This window comes from Lonchura striata, chromosome 24 (genome assembly GCF_050655825.1).
Source record: "Lonchura striata isolate lonStrDom1 chromosome 24, ASM5065582v1, whole genome shotgun sequence".
Classification (NCBI taxonomy): Eukaryota; Metazoa; Chordata; class Aves; order Passeriformes; family Estrildidae; genus Lonchura; species Lonchura striata.
The window spans coordinates 5394981-5408819 of record NC_140726.1 but is presented as its reverse complement, the minus strand read 5'-3'; positions in this window follow the sequence as shown (position 1 = coordinate 5408819).

Genomic DNA, 13839 nt, shown 5'->3' with positions numbered 1-13839 from the left:
CCCAGGGGCCCCTGGCCCTGGGCTGGGGCCTCACTGCAAAGAATCCTTATATCGAAGGATGGACCCCACACCAAAGTTGTCCCCACCTCAAACTTGTGCTGCCCTGATAGACCCAAGGGAGCCCTACAAACTGACATCAGGAACCTGGACTGCTGAGTTTTCTTTCCCAGGGAAAATGGAAAAAGGATGTGCCCAGGGGCCCCTGGCCCTGACTGCAAAGAATCCTTATATTGAAGGATGGACCCCACACCGAAGTTGTCCCCACCTCAAACTTGTGCTGCCCTGATAGACCCAAGGGAACCCTACAAACTGACATCAGGAAACTGGACTGCTGAGTTTTCTTTCCCAGAAAAAATGGAAAAAGGATGTGCCCAGGGTTCCCTGGCCCTGGGCTGGCGCATCACTGCAAAAAAACCTTATATCGAAGGATGGACCCCACACCGAAGTTGTCCCCACCTCAAACTTGTGCTGCCCTGATAGACCCAAGGGAGCCCTACAAACTGACATCAGGAACCTGGACTGCTGACTTTTCTTTCCCAGGGAAAATGGAAAAAGGATGTGCCCAGGGGCCCCTGGCCCTGACTGCAAAAAATCCTTATATCGAAGGATGGACCCCACACTGAAGTTGTCCCCACCTCAAACTTGTGCTGCCCAGATAGACCCAAGGGAGCCCTACAAACTGACATCAGGAACCTGGACTGCTGAGTTTTCTTTCCCAGGGAAAATGGAAGAAGGATGTGCCCAGGGGCCCCTGGCCCTGGGCTGGGGCCTCACTGCAAAGAATCCTTATATCGAAGGATGGACCCCAGACCAAAGTTGTCCCCACCTTAAAATTGTGCTGCCCTGATGGACCCAAGGGAGCCCTACAAACTGACATCAGGAACTTGGACTGATGAGTTTCCTTTCCCAGGTAAAATGGCCAAAGGTTGTGCCCAGGGGCCCCTAGCCCTGACTGGAAAAAATCCTTATATCGAAGGATGGACCACACACCGAAGTTGTCCCCACCTCAAACTTGTGCTGCCCTGATAGACCCAAGGGAGCCCTACAAACTGACATCAGGAACCTGGACTGCTGAGTTTTCTTTCCCAGGGAAAATGGAAAAAGGATATGCCCAGGGGCCCCTGGCCCTGACTGCAAAAAATCCTTATAACGAAGTATGGCCCCCACACCGAAGTTGTCCCCACCTCAAACTTGTGCTGCCCTGATAGACCCAAGGGAGCCCTACAAACTGACATCAGGAACGTAGATTACTGAGTTTTCTTTCCCAGGGAAAATGGAAAAAGGATGTGCCCAGGGGCCCCTTGCTTTGGGCTGGGGCCTCATTGCAAAGAATCCTTATATCGAAGGATGGAACCCACACCGAAGATGTCCCCACCTCAAACTTGTGCTGCCCTGATAGACCCAAGGGAGCCCTACAAACTGACATCAGGAACGTGGATTACTGAGCTTTCTTTCCCAGGGAAAATGGAAAAAGGATGTGCCCAGGGGCCCCTGGCCCTGGGCTGGGGCCTCACTGCAAAGAATCCTTATATCGAAGGATGGACCCCACACCGAAGATGTCCCCACCTCAAAATTGTGCTGCCCTGATACACCCAAGGGAGCCCTACAAACTGACATCAGGAACCTGGACTGCTGAGTTTTCTTTCCCAGGGAAAATGGAAAAAGGATGTGTCCAGGGGCCCCTGGACCTGGGCTGGGGCCTCACTGCAAAGAATCCTTATATCGAAGGATGGACCCCACACCGAAGTTGTCCCCACCTCAAACTTGTGCTGCCCTGATAGACCCAAGGGAGCCCTACAAACTGACATCAGGAACCTGGACTGCTGAGTTTTCTTTCCCAGGGAAAATGGAAAAAGGATGTGCCCAGGGGCCCCTGGCCCTGACTGCAAAGAATCCTTATATCGAAGGATGGACCCCACACCGAAGTTGTCCCCACCTCAAACTTGTGCTGCCCTGATACACCCAAGGGAGCCCTACAAACTGACATCAGGAACCTGGACTGCTGAGTTTTCTTTCCAAGGGAAAACGGAAAAAGGATGTGCCCAGGGGCCCCTGGACATGGGCTGGGGCCTCACTGCAAAGAATCCTTATATCGAAGGATGGACCCCACACCGAAGTTGTCCCCACCTTAAAATTGTGCTGCCCTGATAGACCCAAGGGAGCCCTACAAACTGACATCAGGAACCTGGACTGCTGAGTTTTCTTTCCCAGGGAAAATGGAAAAAGGATGTGCCCAGGGGCCCCTGGCCCTGACTGCAAAGAATCCTTATATCGAAGGATGGACCCCACACCGAAGTTGTCCCCACCTCAAACTTGTGCTGCCCTGATAGACCCAAGGGAGCCCTACAAACTGACATCAGGAACCTGGACTGCTGAGTTTTCTTTCCCAGGGAAAATGGAAAAAGGATGTGCCCAGGGGCCCCTGGCCCTGACTGCAAAAAATCCTTATATCGAAGGATGGACCCCACACCGAAGTTGTCCCCACCTCAAACTTGTGCTGCCCTGATAGACCCAAGGGAGCCCTACAAACTGACATCAGGAACCTGGACTGCTGAGTTTTCTTTCCCAGGGAAAATGGAAAAAGGATGTGCCCAGGGGCCCCTGGACATGGGCTGGGGCCTCACTGCAAAGAATCCTTATATCGAAGGATGGACCCCACACCGAAGTTGTCCCCACCTCAAACTTGTGCTGCCCTGATAGACCCAAGGGAGCCCTACAAACTGACATCAGGAACCTGGACTGCTGAGTTTTCTTTCCCAGGGAAAATGGAAAAAGGATGTGCCCAGGGGCCCCTGGCCCTGACTGCAAAAAATCCTTATATCGAAGGATGGACCCCACACCGAAGTTGTTGCAACCTCAAACTTGTGCTGCCCTGATAGACCCAAGGGAGCCCTACAAACTGACATCAGGAACCTGGACTGCTGAGTTTTCTTTCCCAGGGAAAATGGAAAAAGGATGTGCCCAGGGGCCCCTGGACATGGGCTGGGGCCTCACTGCAAAGAATCCTTATATCGAAGGATGGACCCCACACCGAAGTTGTCCCCACCTCAAACTTGTGCTGCCCTGATAGACCCAAGGGAGCCCTACAAACTGACATCAGGAACCTGGACTGCTGAGTTTTCTTTCCCAGGGAAAATGGAAAAAGGATGTGCCCAGGGGCCCCTGGCCCTGACTGCAAAAAACCCTTATATCGAAGGATGGACCCCACACCGAAGTTGTCCCCACCTCAAACTTGTGCTGCCCTGATAGACCCAAGGGAGCCCTACAAACTGACATCAGGAACCTGGACTGCTGAGTTTTCTTTCCCAGGGAAAATGGAAAAAGGATGTGCCCAGGGGCCCCTGGACATGGGCTGGGGCCTCACTGCAAAGAATCCTTATATCGAAGGATGGACCCCACACCGAAGTTGTCCCCACCTCAAACTTGTGCTGCCCTGATAGACCCAAGGGAACCCTACAAACTGACATCAGGAACCTGGACTGCTGAGTTTTCTTTCCCAGGGAATATGGAAAAAGGATGTGCCCAGGGGCCCCTGGCCCTGGGCTGGGGCCTCACTGCAAAGAATCCTTATATCGAAGGATGGACCCCACACCAAAGTTGTCCCCACCTCAAACTTGTGCTGCCCTGATAGACCCAAGGGAGCCCTACAAACTGACATCAGGAACGTGGATTACTGAGTTTTCTTTCCCAGGGAAAATGGAAAAAGGATGTGCCCAGGGGCCCCTGGCCCTGGGCTGGGGCCTCACTGCAAAGAATCCTTATATCGAAGGATGGACCCCACACCGAAGATGTCCCCACCTCAAAATTGTGCTGCCCTGATACACCCAAGGGAGCCCTACAAACTGACATCAGGAACCTGGACTGCTGAGTTTTCTTTCCCAGGGAAAATGGAAAAAGGATGTGCCCAGGGGCCCCTGGACCTGGGCTGGGGCCTCACTGCAAAGAATCCTTATATCGAAGGATGGACCCCACACCGAAGTTGTCCCCACCTCAAACTTGTGCTGCCCTGATAGACCCAAGGGAGCCCTACAAACTGACATCAGGAACCTGGACTGATGAGTTTCCTTTCCCAGGTAAAATGGCCAAAGGTTGTGCCCAGGGGCCCCTAGCCCTGACTGCAAAAAATCCTTATATCGAAGGATGGACCACACACCGAAGTTGTCCCCACCTCAAACTTGTGCTGCCCTGATAGACCCAAGGGAGCCCTACAAGCTGACATCAGGAACCTGGACTGCTGAGTTTTCTTTCCCAGGGAAAATGGAAAAAGGATATGCCCAGGGGCCCCTGGCCCTGACTGCAAAAAATCCTTATAACGAAGTATGGCCCCCACACCGAAGTTGTCCCCACCTCAAACTTGTGCTGCCCTGATAGACCCAAGGGAGCCCTACAAACTGACATCAGGAACGTAGATTACTGAGTTTTCTTTCCCAGGGAAAATGGAAAAAGGATGTGCCCAGGGGCCCCTTGCTTTGGGCTGGGGCCTCATTGCAAAGAATCCTTATATCGAAGGATGGAACCCACACCGAAGATGTCCCCACCTCAAACTTGTGCTGCCCTGATAGACCCAAGGGAGCCCTACAAACTGACATCAGGAACGTGGATTACTGAGTTTTCTTTCCCAGGGAAAATGGAAAAAGGATGTGCCCAGGGGCCCCTGGCCCTGGGCTGGGGCCTCACTGCAAAGAATCCTTATATCGAAGGATGGACCCCACACCGAAGATGTCCCCACCTCAAAATTGTGCTGCCCTGATACACCCAAGGGAGCCCTACAAACTGACATCAGGAACCTGGACTGCTGAGTTTTCTTTCCCAGGGAAAATGGAAAAAGGATGTGCCCAGGGGCCCCTGGACCTGGGCTGGGGCCTCACTGCAAAGAATCCTTATATCGAAGGATGGACCCCACACCGAAGTTGTCCCCACCTCAAACTTGTGCTGCCCTGATAGACCCAAGGGAGCCCTACAAACTGACATCAGGAACCTGGACTGCTGAGTTTTCTTTCCCAGGGAAAATGGAAAAAGGATGTGCCCAGGGGCCCCTGGCCCTGACTGCAAAGAATCCTTATATCGAAGGATGGACCCCACACCGAAGTTGTCCCCACCTCAAACTTGTGCTGCCCTGATAGACCCAAGGGAGCCCTACAAACTGACATCAGGAACCTGGACTGCTGAGTTTTCTTTCCCAGGGAAAATGGAAAAAGGATGTGCCCAGGGGCCCCTGGACATGGGCTGGGGCCTCACTGCAAAGAATCCTTATATCGAAGGATGGACCCCACACCGAAGTTGTCCCCACCTCAAACTTGTGCTGCCCTGATAGACCCAAGGGAGCCCTACAAACTGACATCAGGAACCTGGACTGCTGAGTTTTCTTTCCCAGGGAAAATGGAAAAAGGATGTGCCCAGGGGCCCCTGGCCCTGACTGCAAAAAATCCTTATATCGAAGGATGGACCCCACACCGAAGTTGTCCCCACCTCAAACTTGTGCTGCCCTGATAGACCCAAGGGAGCCCTACAAACTGACATCAGGAACCTGGACTGCTGAGTTTTCTTTCCCAGGGAAAATGGAAAAAGGATGTGCCCAGGGGCCCCTGGACATGGGCTGGGGCCTCACTGCAAAGAATCCTTATATCGAAGGATGGACCCCACACCGAAGTTGTCCCCACCTCAAACTTGTGCTGCCCTGATAGACCCAAGGGAACCCTACAAACTGACATCAGGAACCTGGACTGCTGAGTTTTCTTTCCCAGGGAATATGGAAAAAGGATGTGCCCAGGGGCCCCTGGCCCTGGGCTGGGGCCTCACTGCAAAGAATCCTTATATCGAAGGATGGACCCCACACCAAAGTTGTCCCCACCTCAAACTTGTGCTGCCCTGATAGACCCAAGGGAGCCCTACAAACTGACATCAGGAACCTGGACTGCTGAGTTTTCTTTCCCAGGGAAAATGGAAAAAGGATGTGCCCAGGGGCCCCTGGCCCTGACTGCAAAGAATCCTTATATTGAAGGATGGACCCCACACCGAAGTTGTCCCCACCTCAAACTTGTGCTGCCCTGATAGACCCAAGGGAACCCTACAAACTGACATCAGGAAACTGGACTGCTGAGTTTTCTTTCCCAGAAAAAATGGAAAAAGGATGTGCCCAGGGTTCCCTGGCCCTGGGCTGGCGCATCACTGCAAAAAAACCTTATATCGAAGGATGGACCCCACACCGAAGTTGTCCCCACCTCAAACTTGTGCTGCCCTGATAGACCCAAGGGAGCCCTACAAACTGACATCAGGAACCTGGACTGCTGACTTTTCTTTCCCAGGGAAAATGGAAAAAGGATGTGCCCAGGGGCCCCTGGCCCTGACTGCAAAAAATCCTTATATCGAAGGATGGACCCCACACTGAAGTTGTCCCCACCTCAAACTTGTGCTGCCCAGATAGACCCAAGGGAGCCCTACAAACTGACATCAGGAACCTGGACTGCTGAGTTTTCTTTCCCAGGGAAAATGGAAGAAGGATGTGCCCAGGGGCCCCTGGCCCTGGGCTGGGGCCTCACTGCAAAGAATCCTTATATCGAAGGATGGACCCCAGACCAAAGTTGTCCCCACCTTAAAATTGTGCTGCCCTGATGGACCCAAGGGAGCCCTACAAACTGACATCAGGAACTTGGACTGATGAGTTTCCTTTCCCAGGTAAAATGGCCAAAGGTTGTGCCCAGGGGCCCCTAGCCCTGACTGGAAAAAATCCTTATATCGAAGGATGGACCACACACCGAAGTTGTCCCCACCTCAAACTTGTGCTGCCCTGATAGACCCAAGGGAGCCCTACAAACTGACATCAGGAACCTGGACTGCTGAGTTTTCTTTCCCAGGGAAAATGGAAAAAGGATATGCCCAGGGGCCCCTGGCCCTGACTGCAAAAAATCCTTATAACGAAGTATGGCCCCCACACCGAAGTTGTCCCCACCTCAAACTTGTGCTGCCCTGATAGACCCAAGGGAGCCCTACAAACTGACATCAGGAACGTAGATTACTGAGTTTTCTTTCCCAGGGAAAATGGAAAAAGGATGTGCCCAGGGGCCCCTTGCTTTGGGCTGGGGCCTCATTGCAAAGAATCCTTATATCGAAGGATGGAACCCACACCGAAGATGTCCCCACCTCAAACTTGTGCTGCCCTGATAGACCCAAGGGAGCCCTACAAACTGACATCAGGAACGTGGATTACTGAGTTTTCTTTCCCAGGGAAAATGGAAAAAGGATGTGCCCAGGGGCCCCTGGCCCTGGGCTGGGGCCTCACTGCAAAGAATCCTTATATCGAAGGATGGACCCCACACCGAAGATGTCCCCACCTCAAAATTGTGCTGCCCTGATACACCCAAGGGAGCCCTACAAACTGACATCAGGAACCTGGACTGCTGAGTTTTCTTTCCCAGGGAAAATGGAAAAAGGATGTGTCCAGGGGCCCCTGGACCTGGGCTGGGGCCTCACTGCAAAGAATCCTTATATCGAAGGATGGACCCCACACCGAAGTTGTCCCCACCTCAAACTTGTGCTGCCCTGATAGACCCAAGGGAGCCCTACAAACTGACATCAGGAACCTGGACTGCTGAGTTTTCTTTCCCAGGGAAAATGGAAAAAGGATGTGCCCAGGGGCCCCTGGCCCTGACTGCAAAGAATCCTTATATCGAAGGATGGACCCCACACCGAAGTTGTCCCCACCTCAAACTTGTGCTGCCCTGATACACCCAAGGGAGCCCTACAAACTGACATCAGGAACCTGGACTGCTGAGTTTTCTTTCCAAGGGAAAACGGAAAAAGGATGTGCCCAGGGGCCCCTGGACATGGGCTGGGGCCTCACTGCAAAGAATCCTTATATCGAAGGATGGACCCCACACCGAAGTTGTCCCCACCTTAAAATTGTGCTGCCCTGATAGACCCAAGGGAGCCCTACAAACTGACATCAGGAACCTGGACTGCTGAGTTTTCTTTCCCAGGGAAAATGGAAAAAGGATGTGCCCAGGGGCCCCTGGCCCTGACTGCAAAGAATCCTTATATCGAAGGATGGACCCCACACCGAAGTTGTCCCCACCTCAAACTTGTGCTGCCCTGATAGACCCAAGGGAGCCCTACAAACTGACATCAGGAACCTGGACTGCTGAGTTTTCTTTCCCAGGGAAAATGGAAAAAGGATGTGCCCAGGGGCCCCTGGCCCTGACTGCAAAAAATCCTTATATCGAAGGATGGACCCCACACCGAAGTTGTCCCCACCTCAAACTTGTGCTGCCCTGATAGACCCAAGGGAGCCCTACAAACTGACATCAGGAACCTGGACTGCTGAGTTTTCTTTCCCAGGGAAAATGGAAAAAGGATGTGCCCAGGGGCCCCTGGACATGGGCTGGGGCCTCACTGCAAAGAATCCTTATATCGAAGGATGGACCCCACACCGAAGTTGTCCCCACCTCAAACTTGTGCTGCCCTGATAGACCCAAGGGAGCCCTACAAACTGACATCAGGAACCTGGACTGCTGAGTTTTCTTTCCCAGGGAAAATGGAAAAAGGATGTGCCCAGGGGCCCCTGGCCCTGACTGCAAAAAATCCTTATATCGAAGGATGGACCCCACACCGAAGTTGTCCCCACCTCAAACTTGTGCTGCCCTGATAGACCCAAGGGAGCCCTACAAACTGACATCAGGAACCTGGACTGCTGAGTTTTCTTTCCCAGGGAAAATGGAAAAAGGATGTGCCCAGGGGCCCCTGGACATGGGCTGGGGCCTCACTGCAAAGAATCCTTATATCGAAGGATGGACCCCACACCGAAGTTGTCCCCACCTCAAACTTGTGCTGCCCTGATAGACCCAAGGGAACCCTACAAACTGACATCAGGAACCTGGACTGCTGAGTTTTCTTTCCCAGGGAATATGGAAAAAGGATGTGCCCAGGGGCCCCTGGCCCTGGGCCCCTGGCCCTGACTGCAAAGAATCCTTATATTGAAGGATGGACCCCACACCGAAGTTGTCCCCACCTCAAACTTGTGCTGCCCTGATAGACCCAAGGGAACCCTACAAACTGACATCAGGAAACTGGACTGCTGAGTTTTCTTTCCCAGAAAAAATGGAAAAAGGATGTGCCCAGGGTTCCCTGGCCCTGGGCTGGCGCATCACTGCAAAAAAACCTTATATCGAAGGATGGACCCCACACCGAAGTTGTCCCCACCTCAAACTTGTGCTGCCCTGATAGACCCAAGGGAGCCCTACAAACTGACATCAGGAACCTGGACTGCTGAGTTTTCTTTCCCAGGGAAAATGGAAAAAGGATGTGCCCAGGGGCCCCTGGCCCTGACTGCAAAAAATCCTTATATCGAAGGATGGACCCCACACCAAAGTTGTCCCCACCTCAAACTTGTGCTGCCCTGATAGACCCAAGGGAGCCCTACAAACTGACATCAGGAACCTGGACTGCTGAGTTTTCTTTCCCAGGGAAAATGGAAAAAGGATGTGCCCAGGGGCCCCTGGCCCTGACTGCAAAGAATCCTTATAACGAAGGATGGAACCCACACCGAAGTTGTCCCCACCTCAAACTTGTGCTGCCCTGATAGACCCAAGGGAGCCCTACAAACTGACATCAGGAACCTGGATTGCTGAGTTTTCTTTCCCAGGGAAAATGGAAAAAGGATGTGCCCAGGGGCCCCTGGACATGGGCTGGGGCCTCACTGCAAAGAATCCTTATAACGAAGGATGGACCCCACACCGAAGTTGTCCCCACCTCAAACTTGTGCTGCCCTGATAGACCCAAGGGAGCCCTACAAACAGACATCAGGAACCTGGACTGCTGAGTTTTCTTTCCCAGGGAAAATGGAAAAAGGATGTGCCCAGGGGCCCCTGGCCCTGGGACCCTGGCCCTGACTGCAAAAAATCCTTATATCGAAGGATGGACCCCACACCGAAGTTGTCCCCACCTCAAACTTGTGCTGCCCTGATAGACCCAAGGGAGCCCTACAAACTGACATCAGGAACCTGGACTGCTGAGCTTTCTTTCCCAGGGAAAATGGAAGAAGGATGTGCCCAGGGGCCCCTGGCCCTGGGCTGGGGCCTCACTGCAAAGAATCCTTATATCGAAGGATGGACCCCACACCGAAGTTGTCCCCACCTCAAACTTGTGCTGCCCTGATAGACCCAAGGGAGCCCTACAAACTGACATCAGGAACTTGGACTGATGAGTTTCCTTTCCCAGGTAAAATGGCCAAAGGTTGTGCCCAGGGGCCCCTTGCCCTGACTGCAAAAAATCCTTATATCGAAGGATGGACCCCACACCGAAGTTGTCCCCACCTCAAACTTGTGCTGCCCTGATAGACCCAAGCGAACCCTACAAACTGACATCAGGAACCTGGACTGCTGAGTTTTCTTTCCCAGGGAAAATGGAAAAAGGATGTGCCCAGGGGCCCCTGGCCCTGGGCCGCAGGGCTTCACCGCAAAGAATCCTTATATCGAAGGATGGACCCCACACCGAAGTTGTCCCCACCTCAAACTTGTGCTGCCCTGATAGACCCAAGGGAGCCCTACAAACTGACATCAGGAACCTGGACTGCTGAGTTTTCTTTCCCAGGGAAAATGGAAGAAGGATGTGCCCAGGGGCCCCTGGACATGGGCTGGGGCCTCACTGCAAAGAATCATTATATTGAAGGATGGACCCCAGACCGAAGTTATCCCCACCTTAAAATTGTGCTGCCCTGATAGGCCCAAGGGAGCCCTACAAACTGACATCAGGAACTTGGACTGCTGAGTTTTCTTTCCCAGGGAAAATGGAAAAAGGATGTGCGCAGGGGCCACTGGCCCTGGGCCGCGGGGCTTCACCGCAAAGAATCCTTATATCGAAGGATGGACCCCACACCGAAGTTGTCCCCACCTCAAACTTGTGCTGCCTTGATACACCCAAGGAAGCCCTACAAACTGACATCAGGAACCTGGACTGCTGAGTTTTCTTTCCCAGGGAAAATGGAAAAAGGATGTGTCCAGGGGCCCCTGGCCCTGGGCCCCTGGCCCTGACTGCAAAAAATCCTTATATCGAAAAATGGACCCCACACCGAAGTTGTCCCCACCTCAAACTTGAGCTGCCCTGATAGACCCAAGGGAGCCCTACAAACTGACATCAGGAACCTGGACTGCTGAGTTTTCTTTCCCAGGGAAAATGGAAAAAGGATGTGCCCAGGGGCCCCTGGCCCTGACTGCAAAGAATCCTTATATCGAAGGATGGACCCCACACCGAAGTTGTCCCCACCTCAAACTTGTGCTGCCCTGATAGACCCAAGGGAGCCCTACAAACTGACATCAGGAACCTGGACTGCTGAGTTTTCTTTCCCTTGGAAAATGGAAAAAGGATGTACCCGGGGCCCCTGGCCCTGACTGGAAAAAATCCTTATATCGAAGGATGGACCCCACACCGAAGTTGTCCCCACCTCAAACTTGTGCTGCCCTGATAGACCCAAGGGAGCCCTACAAACTGACATCAGGAACCTGGACTGCTGTATTTTCTTTCCCAGGGAAAATGGAAAAAGGATGTGCCCAGGGGCCCCTGGCCCTGGGCTGGGGCCTCACTGCAAAGAATCCTTATATCGAAGGATGGACCCCAGACCAAAGTTGTCCCCACCTTAAAATTGTGCTGCCCTGATGGACCCAAGGGAGCCCTACAAACTGACATCAGGAACTTGGACTGATGAGTTTCCTTTCCCAGGTAAAATGGCCAAAGGTTGTGCCCAGGGGCCCCTAGCCCTGACTGCAAAAAATCCTTATATCGAAGGATGGACCACACACCGAAGTTGTCCCCACCTCAAACTTGTGCTGCCCTGATAGACCCAAGGGAGCCCTACAAACTGACATCAGGAACCTGGACTGCTGAGTTTTCTTTCCCAGGGAAAATGGAAAAAGGATATGCCCAGGGGCCCCTGGCCCTGACTGCAAAAAATCCTTATAACGAAGTATGGCCCCCACACCGAAGTTGTCCCCACCTCAAACTTGTGCTGCCCTGATAGACCCAAGGGAGCCCTACAAACTGATATCAGGAACGTGGATTACTGAGTTTTCTTTCCCAGGGAAAATGGAAAAAGGATGTGCCCAGGGGCCCCTTGCTTTGGGCTGGGGCCTCATTGCAAAGAATCCTTATATCGAAGGATGGAACCCACACCGAAGATGTCCCCACCTCAAAATTGTGCTGCCCTGATACACCCAAGGGAGCCCTACAAACTGACATCAGGAACCTGGACTGCTGAGTTTTCTTTCCCAGGGAAAATGGAAAAAGGATGTGCCCAGGGGCCCCTGGACATGGGCTGGGGCCTCACTGCAAAGAATCCTTATATCGAAGGATGGACCCCACACCGAAGATGTCCCCACCTCAAACTTGTGCTGCCCTGATAGACCCAAGGGAGCCCTACAAACTGACATCAGGAACCTGGACTGCTGAGTTTTCTTTCCCAGGGAAAATGGAAAAAGGATGTGCCCAGGGGCCCCTGGACATGGGCTGGGGCCTCACTGCAAAGAATCCTTATATCGAAGGATGGACCCCACACCGAAGTTGTCCCCACCTCAAACTTGTGCTGCCCTGATAGACCCAAGGGAACCCTACAAACTGACATCAGGAACCTGGACTGCTGAGTTTTCTTTCCCAGGGAAAATGGAAAAAGGATGTGCCCAGGGGCCCCTGGCCCTGACTGCAAAAAATCCTTATATCGAAGGATGGACCCCACACCGAAGTTGTCCCCACCTCAAACTTGTGCTGCCCTGATAGACCCAAGGGAGCCCTACAAACTGACATCAGGAACCTGGACTGCTGAGTTTTCTTTCCCAGGGAAAATGGAAAAAGGATGTGCCCAGGGGCCCCTGGACATAGGCTGGGGCCTCACTGCAAAGAATCCTTATATCGAAGGATGGACCCCACACCGAAGTTGTCCCCACCTCAAACTTGTGCTGCCCTGATAGACCCAAGCGAACCCTACAAACTGACATCAGGAACCTGGACTGCTGAGTTTTCTTTCCCAGGGAAAATGGAAAAAGGATGTGCCCAGGGGCCCCTGGCCCTGACTGCAAAAAACCCTTATATCGAAGGATGGACCCCACACCGAAGTTGTCCCCACCTCAAACTTGTGCTGCCCTGATAGACCCAAGGGAGCCCTACAAACTGACATCAGGAACCTGGACTGCTGACTTTTCTTTCCCAGGGAAAATGGGAAAAGGATGTGCCCAGGGGCCCCTGGCCCTGACTGCAAAAAATCCTTATATCGAAGGATGGACCCCACACTGAAGTTGTCCCCACCTCAAACTTGTGCTGCCCAGATAGACCCAAGGGAGCCCTACAAACTGACATCAGGAACCTGGACTGCTGAGTTTTCTTTCCCAGGGAAAATGGAAGAAGGATGTGCCCAGGGGCCCCTGGCCCTGGGCTGGGGCCTCACTGCAAAGAATCCTTATATCGAAGGATGGACCCCAGACCAAAGTTGTCCCCACCTTAAAATTGTGCTGCCCTGATGGACCCAAGGGAGCCCTACAAACTGACATCAGGAACTTGGACTGATGAGTTTCCTTTCCCAGGTAAAATGGCCAAAGGTTGTGCCCAGGGGCCCCTAGCCCTGACTGCAAAAAATCCTTATATCGAAGGATGGACCACACACCGAAGTTGTCCCCACCTCAAACTTGTGCTGCCCTGATAGACCCAAGGGAGCCCTACAAACTGACATCAGGAACCTGGACTGCTGAGTTTTCTTTCCCAGGGAAAATGGAAAAAGGATATGCCCAGGGGCCCCTGGCCCTGACTGCAAAAAATCCTTATAACGAAGTATGGCCCCCACACCGAAGTTGTCCCCACCTCAAA